This window comes from Mandrillus leucophaeus, unplaced genomic scaffold, assembly GCF_000951045.1.
Source record: "Mandrillus leucophaeus isolate KB7577 unplaced genomic scaffold, Mleu.le_1.0 Scaffold530, whole genome shotgun sequence".
Taxonomy (NCBI): domain Eukaryota; kingdom Metazoa; phylum Chordata; class Mammalia; order Primates; family Cercopithecidae; genus Mandrillus; species Mandrillus leucophaeus.
The window spans coordinates 1,080,611-1,090,005 of record NW_012105698.1 but is presented as its reverse complement, the minus strand read 5'-3'; the positions used below and the strand labels follow the sequence as shown (position 1 = coordinate 1,090,005).

General features: G+C 42.7%; 1 protein-coding gene across 1 annotated transcript in view; it reads left to right on the top strand.

Annotated features, from left to right (window-relative positions):
• Window positions 1–5,259: 5,259 nt before the first annotated feature.
• Window positions 5,260–9,395, top strand: part of TEX2 (testis expressed 2) — an 88,635-nt gene continuing 84,499 nt past the window's right edge. Inside the window, exon 1 of the mRNA XM_011997112.1 lies at window positions 5,260–5,407. The gene's annotated coding sequence lies outside the window, so the exon portion shown is untranslated. The remainder of the gene's footprint in view (window positions 5,408–9,395) is intronic.

Genomic DNA, 9,395 nt, shown 5'->3' with positions numbered 1-9,395 from the left:
TCATCAACAGAGTCCCCAGGTAACAGTAATGTGGATGAACATTTGCTACAGGTGGAATTTCATAGGAAAGCTCATCTGATATAGCTTGTTTGTGTCTCGGTAAAGTCCTAGGCTAGTGTAACCAACTTCCCTAAAGATGGAAATATGTTCCCATAGCACTCAAAAAGGGATGTGCAGAATTTGGGAGTTGTTACGATTTTATTACTTATAGTAGAACATTTACTTACATATAGCAATGAATTAGAGGAGCAGAATAGAATAGGTCGTACTCAGGGATGACCTAGGCCTGCTGGGTTTCTTTTTGCTATAAACTGTGGTTTACTATCTTGTAAGAAAGTCTTCACACTATGGAATATGTGTATCCCTAATGTTTTTTACCCCAAACAAGTTTCTTACCCCAAACAAGTTTTGAGGGGCCTATCACAGTAGACATAAGTGCTTTATAGCCTGGTCTGTGAATTACCGTGATTTTTTAAAAGCACCTCTCAGTGCTTGCCTGAGTTGTCTTTAGACTCAAGGTCCCCCAGAACTGAGTTCCCCCCGGGTAGACAGGGCGAAGGTCTTTGTCTTTCCAGTGATGTGCTCAGTAAGTACTGAGTGGACGGAACACTTTCTTGGAGCACAGAGCACCTGCAGAAAGCTTCTGTTGGCTCCAGATTGGTTTGGCAATGGAAATATCCACATGAGGCAGTGCTGCCCAGTGGTTAAGAGGATGGCCTTGGAGCCTGAGTCCTAGCTTTGCTAGTTAGTAGCTTTGTTACCTTGGTGAGTTGCCTAAACCGCTTTCTTTTTGTGTATTAAATGTGGAAATGATGATAGTACCTACCTGGCAGAATTGTGAGGCTTAGGTGGGATAGTGTTACGATGTTGGTAAAGTGCTTAGCTCGAGGGCTGGCAGTCAGAAACGTTGATGGTTGTTCTCGTTGGTTCAGGGTCCCTCTGATACATCTTCACAGATCAGGACTGCGTTTGACTTGGATCTCTATGGCCCTTTTTTCAAGAAGAATTCCTGCCGCTTTACTGAACTGGGTCATGCGCTGCCCAGTACCTAACGGTGTTCTTTACCACAGGAATTAAAATGGCAATCATAATGTTTTTGGAGAAAAAAGAATACCTGTAATTTCTGAAGAAATAAATAACCATTATATCTTTGTATTTAAATCAAGTAACTGCCAAATCAATAGAATCTTTTGAGAACAAGTAGTACTATTTCTTGGTGTAATTTACTCCATCATAAAGATCCATGGGGAGAGAGCAGTGTGGTTAATTATGATGTTCCTGTGCTGCCACTGCCTAAATTGACAGTGTATGAAGTGCCGTCCCATTCATTCTTTCTCCCAACAAGCTGAGGGATGGAGTTTTACCATCATGGTCCTCGTTCAACAGATCCAGACCCAGTGAGGCTGCTCCTGAGCTGGTGTTTTTTCCCATTAGCCTCAGCTGTCAGCTGCACCCTGGAGGATGATTTCGGATGTTGAGTTATCTGAGTGGTATTTAATGGGCTCCTAATTGCACATGGATGGCCACAAAGTTCTGCTCCTGTTTTGGCGTTTTGCTTTGGCAGACAGTGCTCTCTGAGACTCCCATAAGCTGGAAGAAAAAAACCCAACAACAAACTCAACACTAATCATCTGGAAAGGGCAGGATACTGCTCTTAGGCAGTTATTAGACCTGTGAACAGAAAAACATCAAGATCACAATTTTACAGCGTTTGTTTCTTTGAAATGTGAAATGGAACCCCAATGCCGCCATCAGGTTTATGGCACCTCCAGAATTAGATTAGACAATTTGGTTCCATGCTGTGTACTTGTATTTCTGGTTATGAAATGCTCCTTGTGCTTATTTTCCCCAATCTGCCGAGAAACACTTTTTTCTTGTTCCTTTATGCATTCACGTTTCTTTTTGATTCCACTTGCCTTTCTTCCTTACCCCTCATTTCTGCCTTGTGCTCTGCTTTTGGCCTTTAGACAGCAATGGAACAGACCTTCAGGAATGGGCATCCATGGAGGCCCTCGCGGGGGCCGGCTCTGTACCTAGGATCTGAGTTGGGGGGTTAGCACCAGGTCCCAGGAGGTAAGGCCACAACTCAAGGGCAAACAGTGCAGGCACATGCAGTGAAGATCGGGAGCAGGACACGGTCTGATTGTGCCCTGTGTCTGTGAAAGCAGCTGCCCATTTCTGATTCCTCATTTAAATATCTGAAGTAGTTGATTGACCTTGATAGAGACTTGCCCTTCTTTGATGTAGTTACATAGCAATAGCCTGTTAGAAAGCACTTGCCTCTAACATGGTGCCTTGTAAGGTAGGTGTAGACTGTATTAACTAGTTATTGGTGCCAGGGAATAACTGATACTATATCTCCACCTGAGTTCCTCGTGATTCCATTGTCTCTTTCTGCATATGCACTTGTTTTTTTGTTGTTGTTGTTGTTTTGAGATGGAGTCTCACTCTGTCACCCAGGCTGGAGTGCAGTGGTGCAATCTCTGCTCACTGCAACCTCCACCCTCCGAGTTCAAGCGATTCTCCTGCCTCAGCCTCCCAAGTAGCTGGGATTACAGGCACCTGCCACCACGCCCGGCTAATTTTTGTATTTTTAGTAGAGATGGGATTTTACCATCTTGGCCAGGCTGGTCTTGAACTCCTGACCTCGTGATCCCCCTGCCTCGGCCTCCCAAAGTGCTAGGATTACAGGCGTGAGCCACCGCGCCCAGCCGCATGTGTGTTTTTAAAGTAAGTGTGATGCATTTCTAATGGTCCAAGTTGTTTTACACCAGTGAATCTCAGTTCCAGGATGGGCCCTAGGGCAGGGTGTCTGTGTGTGTTTGGGGGTGGGGGAACTGTGGGTGTGGTTGTGCACATATAGGTTTATGATGACTGGGGAATTAAAAAAATGTCTTCCAGTCCATCAGTTGTGAAACTCCTCAATCATGATAAGCCTGGAGATGGATGGGGTGGGCTGGGTCATTTGTGTGTTGAAGATGTTTCTAGGATTTTCTGGTACACTAACCCTTCCCTCAATCCCAAATGCCTCTGCCCTTTTAGAACTGTGATTAAGAAGGTAATGATTAGGGATGATCACTTGTCTCACCAGCAGTCTGCTAGGTGGAGCTGACCTGGGCTCCTGTCATCTGCAAAGGAACCCATGGGAGCCAGGGGCCATTTTCAGCGTTTGAAAAGGCTTAATAGAAACTATGCATTTACCCAGGATGAGAATACAAAAGCCACCCAAACCATCAAGTGTCCTTGCTTTTGTTTGGAATTGCAATTCTGTATGGAAGGTTTCATGCTGACTTAATGTTCTGATTGGCTGTGGGTGACATAATAGGAGTTTCTGACACAGGATTGGTCTAACTGTAGACACTGTTACTAGAGCTGGTACCAGGTCTCACTTTCCACTACCTTTAGAATGAGGTTGACCTTGAATGTGAGTGCCTTTGACTATCGAAATTAAGCCACTGATTGTTTCTTGCTTGTCAGCTATGCTTATTATCACACCTGCGGCAGTGACTTGATTTTTATGATGTCATTATGAACCCCTTATAAATATGGATTGTTGATTAAAATTTGGATCAGTAATGAAATGGAAGAATAATACACAGAATTAATCAGTTTACTGGTAAACAGTGTAAGAATGTTCAAAAACATGTGGCCAACATGGGGAGGGGACAGAAAAAAAGGAGGTTGATGAAACTACAGATCTTATCCACAGCTCTCATTTAAAAACGATCCTTTTAATCAGCTTTTCACTAAAATCTAACAACAATAACTCTTTCACCACGAAACACACCAACTATTAATACTTAGTCTTTATAAGCATCCTAGGATCCTATTGTGTTCATTTACCTAGGTGATGTACATCATCCTAAATTCTGCCTTTTCATTTTATATTACGATGTATATGTACAATACATATTTTTACATTGTCATTGTGTTTGTCATTCTTAATGGTCACAGCTGCCTGAACTAAACCTAAAGTCAGACAGTCAGGACAGTCTGGTGCTGGTGATTAGAGAAGGCTGGAAACAAGCTGTCTGTCTGATCCCAGATAACGTGCCGGTGAGTCCACAGGCCAAGTCGGCACAGATAAAAAGTTGTGCACACACCTGCTGTGGATGCCGATAATAGTAACTTACATATGTTAAGTGTTATGTCTTAATTCTCCCAGCAGCACCTATGAGATAGGCACTATTGTCTGCATTATATGTGAGGAAAAAGAGGCCTTTTGCCGTAACTTGTCCAGGGTGACATACTGATAAGAGGCGGAACTGGAATCCAAAGCTGGGTCTGTTTAATTTCAGAGTTTGAGTTCTTAACCAGGTTTTCTATGCAATTGTGTTGCACCTCAGGACCTATTCAGTTCTCACCTCCCTTCAGAGATCTAACCACCTTCCACCTTAATAATGACAAATACATCTATTAATATGCATTAAAGTGACAGAAGCTTAATACTGAAACAAGATAGAGTGGATGCTGCCGGCGAACAGGAGCCCCAGAGACGGTCCTGTCCACATGGGGCTTTGTTAGTTTTCCTAGGGCAGAGTGGTGTGAAGGGCCAGCCTGCATTCAGTCTCTTCTTTGGTTCTGTCCTTTAGTCATCCTCAAAGTTTTTCAGACTTGAATGGGCACAACAGTGACCACACAGGGTCGCCTGAAGCACATATACGGTACTTGGTGGGAGACTCAAGATTCTCAGTGAGGCTGAGAGGTGGTGCTTGGAGTGATGTTTGTACAGAGTGAGAACTAATGAAGCACTGGGATAGAGAGCCCCATGGAGTTCAGCCCCTCACAGCCAGAGCAGGAGCAGCCTCGGAGTCACCTTCTGTACTGCTTGGCAGTAGGTGGGGGAAGGATAGGGGCTGCTGAGGAGGACGGGTTGATGCCTATCCTCTGTTGCCCGAGCACAGGCAGGTGTGGCTGATCTGCAGCTCATTCTCGTAGGTTGGAAACTCTCCACCTAATGGCCAGCAAACATAAGGGATGTTTCTACAGCTGGGCTAAGCAAGACAAATCTGGAAAGTCTAGAAGTATTTGTTAATGGGAGATGAGCTGTTTCAATACTATTTGAAAAATATTTTGACTTAATTGCCTTAGGCACATTAGTCAGCTGACATGCACTCTGGTTTCCTTTGCTTGACTTTAACAGTTGCCAAGAATTTCTCTTGTTACAAAAGAGAAAAGTAGGACTCTAAGTATGTTCTGTTCCATGGAAATTGAGTCATAGACTCATAGAATTTAGAGCCTTCTGGGAAATTCCTTGAAGACAATGGAGGAAGGTTCCCTCAGTTTACAGCAGAACCCCAGGCTCAGGGAGGTGAAGTGGGGAGCTCCGTCACTGTCATTTGAGGGCCATTTGAGGGCTGTGGTCCTCCGTGGAGCTCCTCCTTCTGCTGCCTCATGGCCTCACATGGTCTGTATTTTCAATGACTGATTAACTACTAACTGAACAATTGTCTGAATCCCAATCATCTTATCACTGTGCAATCCTTTCTTGACAGAGGTAGAGTTGAGTGGGAAATGTTCCCCCTCAGGGCCTATAGGCAAGTGGTTCTCCTCAGGGAACCATGGGGTGGCCAGCCCAGCCGGCCAGCTCAGGACCATGCCTGTGCCAGGATCTGGTATCTCTTAACCTTGCCAGTTTTGAACATGGCTCTGGGTTTCTTGCCTCTGTTCCTTTTCTTCTGCTCTCTCTTCCACTTAGAATGTACTCTCTACTTTGTCTTGGCAGGGCACCTCACACGGGGCCCCTGGGAAACCTTCCACCATGCCTTCTCTTATTTCTCCCATCAATTCCTATTTTCCTCAGTCCCATTCTTTCCCCTGCACACACGTGTGCACACATACACGCACATATACACGTGCACACATGCATGCACACATCTTAAACCTGGTTTTTAAAAAATTATCTTCTTTGGGCCTCAGATGCCTTACCTATAAATAAAATTCTGATGTAAGATTACACTTGGCAAATTTAGTGCCCTATATCAAGGTTAAGTCTGCTGATGCCTGTGTGAAAAGTAGTGTTTTTGGCTGGGGGAAATGGCTAATTTTTTTGAGTTCGCAAAGAGTTTTCTCAATTTTTGAAGAATTAATCTGAAATACCTTCCTCACATGGAGAAGCTGAATGGCCAGTGATCAACCTAGATGGAAGCTAGGTTGTCTAATTTACTAATATGATTTGAAAGGAGTAAATTCAATGCTTTACAGTTTATTATAGCTAGAAAATACAGAGAAATGATTGTCCATATCAGTCAGTTTTTCCAAAGTTAAAATTTAGATCCTTGTATGGGAAACAGAGCAATATGTGTGTTATATACACTTTGGTCAGTGTTTTCTAAAAATATTTCAAAGACAAATGTTTTTATGCTGATGGAATGGGAAGGCTTCCTCAGGAAGCTATAAAACCCAGAATCCATAAAGAAAAAGATAGAGAGCTTCAACATCTCAAAATGTAAAACTTCACATATTAAAAAAACCCAAAAACCCATACTATTAAAAGGCAAGTCAGTGATGGAAGGAAATATCTGGAACACACACAATGGACAAAGTATTAACTATCCTTGATAAAGAAGTGAATAACAAAAGTCCTTGGGCAAGAAATATGAATGACCAGTTAACAGGAGAAGCAAATGAAGGAAAAGTATGAAGTGACTATCAAAGCATTGAGATATCTTTTCCCTGCCCATTGAATGGGCAGAAATTTAAAATAATATTCATTCTTGACCAGGGTTCAAGACTGGTCATTCATTCTTGACTACAGGTGCCCACCACCATGCCCAGCCAACTTTTTGTATTTTTAGTAGAGACAGGGTTTCACCATGTTAGCCAGGATAGTCTCGATCTCCTGACCTCCTGATCGTCCGCCTCAGCCTTCCAAAGTACTGAGATTACAGATGTTAGTCACCGCACCCGGTCCATTATTATGTTTTATAAACCTCCACAGGCCTTGTATGGTTGTGCTGAACGCATAACCTGGTTTTCAATGAGTTATTGTGAATTGAATTTGATTTTGTTATTTGAACCGTCTAGCAATCTATAAAGCAAAATTCTACTTGTATTGGTGCTTTCAAACCCTTTTCCTCTGGGATGTGGCACCCTTCCCAGAGTGGGCTTTCTTCATGGCAGGTAAAAGGTCTATGCGGTGGTGGAAGAGAGTGGACATGCTAGTTTCTTAGTCTAAACCCTGTGCTGTGTTGGTGGTGGTGCAGGACCCTGCTGGGTTGGAAGAGATGGTGAGTAGGGGCCTGGGAACCTAACAACTAATTGCAAAGGATTTCGAAGTTTCTTGCCGGTACTGAAGATAGAGTCTTGTCTTTTTCTTTTCTTTAAATGAAACTAAGGCTAGAGCTAGTTCATTATCTACAATGTAATATTGATTTTTGTTTGTGAGGTGGAGTATTAACAGATTAAAATGGCGGCTGGCAATTCTCAGCTGCTTCATTGAATTTAAATGAATCAAGGGATAGCTATTAAGATGTACTTGAGATTTGTAGGCTAAATCAGACCTTCCTGCCCTGATTGGTTTTGACCAGATTCACTGTTTGCTCTGTGGCATCAAGGCAGAAAAATACAGAATCCTGTAGCCTTTTCCGTCCTTTTTACAAAACCAACTCCTATTAAAAAACGCACAGGTAAGAGGTATGAAGACATCCTCTGCAATAGAATGCAGCTTGCCTTTTTTCCTCTGCCAGGAGCTTTTGGATTGAAACTGTTGACTGACATAGCCCAAGCTAGCAGATGGTACTCATACATCAGATGTCCAAATGCAAGCTTGTTCAGAGGCAGCAAATGCCTAACAGGCTGAATTTTACAAAGACAAAGAATGTTAATAATGACCTTGAAGGATTAGGGATGGTCTTGAGAAAGGAAGCACACTCCACACCAGGCTTGCCCCTTCAGATGCTGTGTTACCTGCCTTGGCCTCCTGGCCAACATGGTGAAACCCCATCTCTACTAAAAATAGAAAACATTAGCCAGGTGTTGTGGCAGGTGCTTGTAATCCCGGCTACTCTGGAGGCTGAGGCAGGAGAATCGCTTCAACCTGGGAACTGGAGGTTGCAGTGAGCCGAGATCGCGCCATTGCCCTCCAGCCTGGGCAATAAGAGTGAAACTCCATCTAAAAACAAAAAAAAGATGCTGTGTTACCATGCTCACTGTATCTGGAGGCTAATTCCATTTTCAATGAAATTTGCTTTCTTCCCTCCTTGTCTTACCCTGTCTCTCATTCCTTCCTCCAGTACTTCCTCTAATCTAGTATATGAATTAGAAGTAAATAATATTAATGGCCACACTACTATTTGGCCTAGTGTGTTTGCTATGAACAAACAGGTGTTGTTGATAATTGAGTGGCCTGGGAGGAACCATCTTCTCTTTTTATGGCTCTGATTCTAGGACCCAAGGATTGAATTGTTTCAAGGACAGATAGAGCTAGGAAGGGCAGTTATTAGTAGAAAATGAGACCAAAGAAAAAAAGTAAAAAAAAAAGCCAGATTTGGTGAGATTATTATTATCTTGGAAGTAATAAATGCTAATATTGTATCTTGAAATGGCTCTTCATTTTTTATTATACAGTCTGATTTATTGTCGATTGGTTTTTCACGGCCTAATTAATGATGATGACCTTTTTGGGTGACTAGAAAGCAAATCAACTTCATTGCTGTTTTGTATGCTCACTCTGACTCCACTGATACAGAGCGCATTTGGCTCCCGTTTGAGGCCTTTGTTTTGTATGAGTTAAGTTAGAAGGCAGCTACTCATTTGTAAACTAGGTAGAACAGAATCCTACATAAATTCTGGAGAGAGAAGCCCTTATTAGAGGCTTTCTCAGTCTTAGTGGGAGAGATGACCTTCTTCATAGGGATAGCAACCTTAAGGGAGGATTCTGGCAGAGTCCTTAGGAAGGACCCATCAGCAGAAGAGTTTGAGACATCCTGCTTTCTGGAAACATACCTGATCAAGGCTAAGGTTTAGAGAGCATTTGGCTCTAAATAGCCTCCCCCCCACCAGCTTCCTCCTCCCCACCAAATGTATGGGAGCATAAATACATTTACATCTATTATCTTAGAACTTAACCACACTGTAGTATAAACTCTAAAGAACAATGTGAGGTTTTTGGATAGAATTGTTTTAGTTGGCATAAGTAGTTCGGAGTATTATTTCTTTGTAGTTTTGAAGAGTGAAATCTTTTAAAATTTTATTTATTTTTTAAAAAATAGTGGTGGGTCTCCTGTGTTGACCAGGCTGGTCTCAAACTCCTAGCCTTAAGCAGTGCTCCTATCTTGACCTCAATTTTTTTTTTTTTTTTTTTTTTTTTTTTTTTGAGTTGGAGTCTCGCTCTGTTGCCAGACTGGAGTGCAGTGGCACGATCTCAGCTCACTGCAACATATGACTCCCAGGTT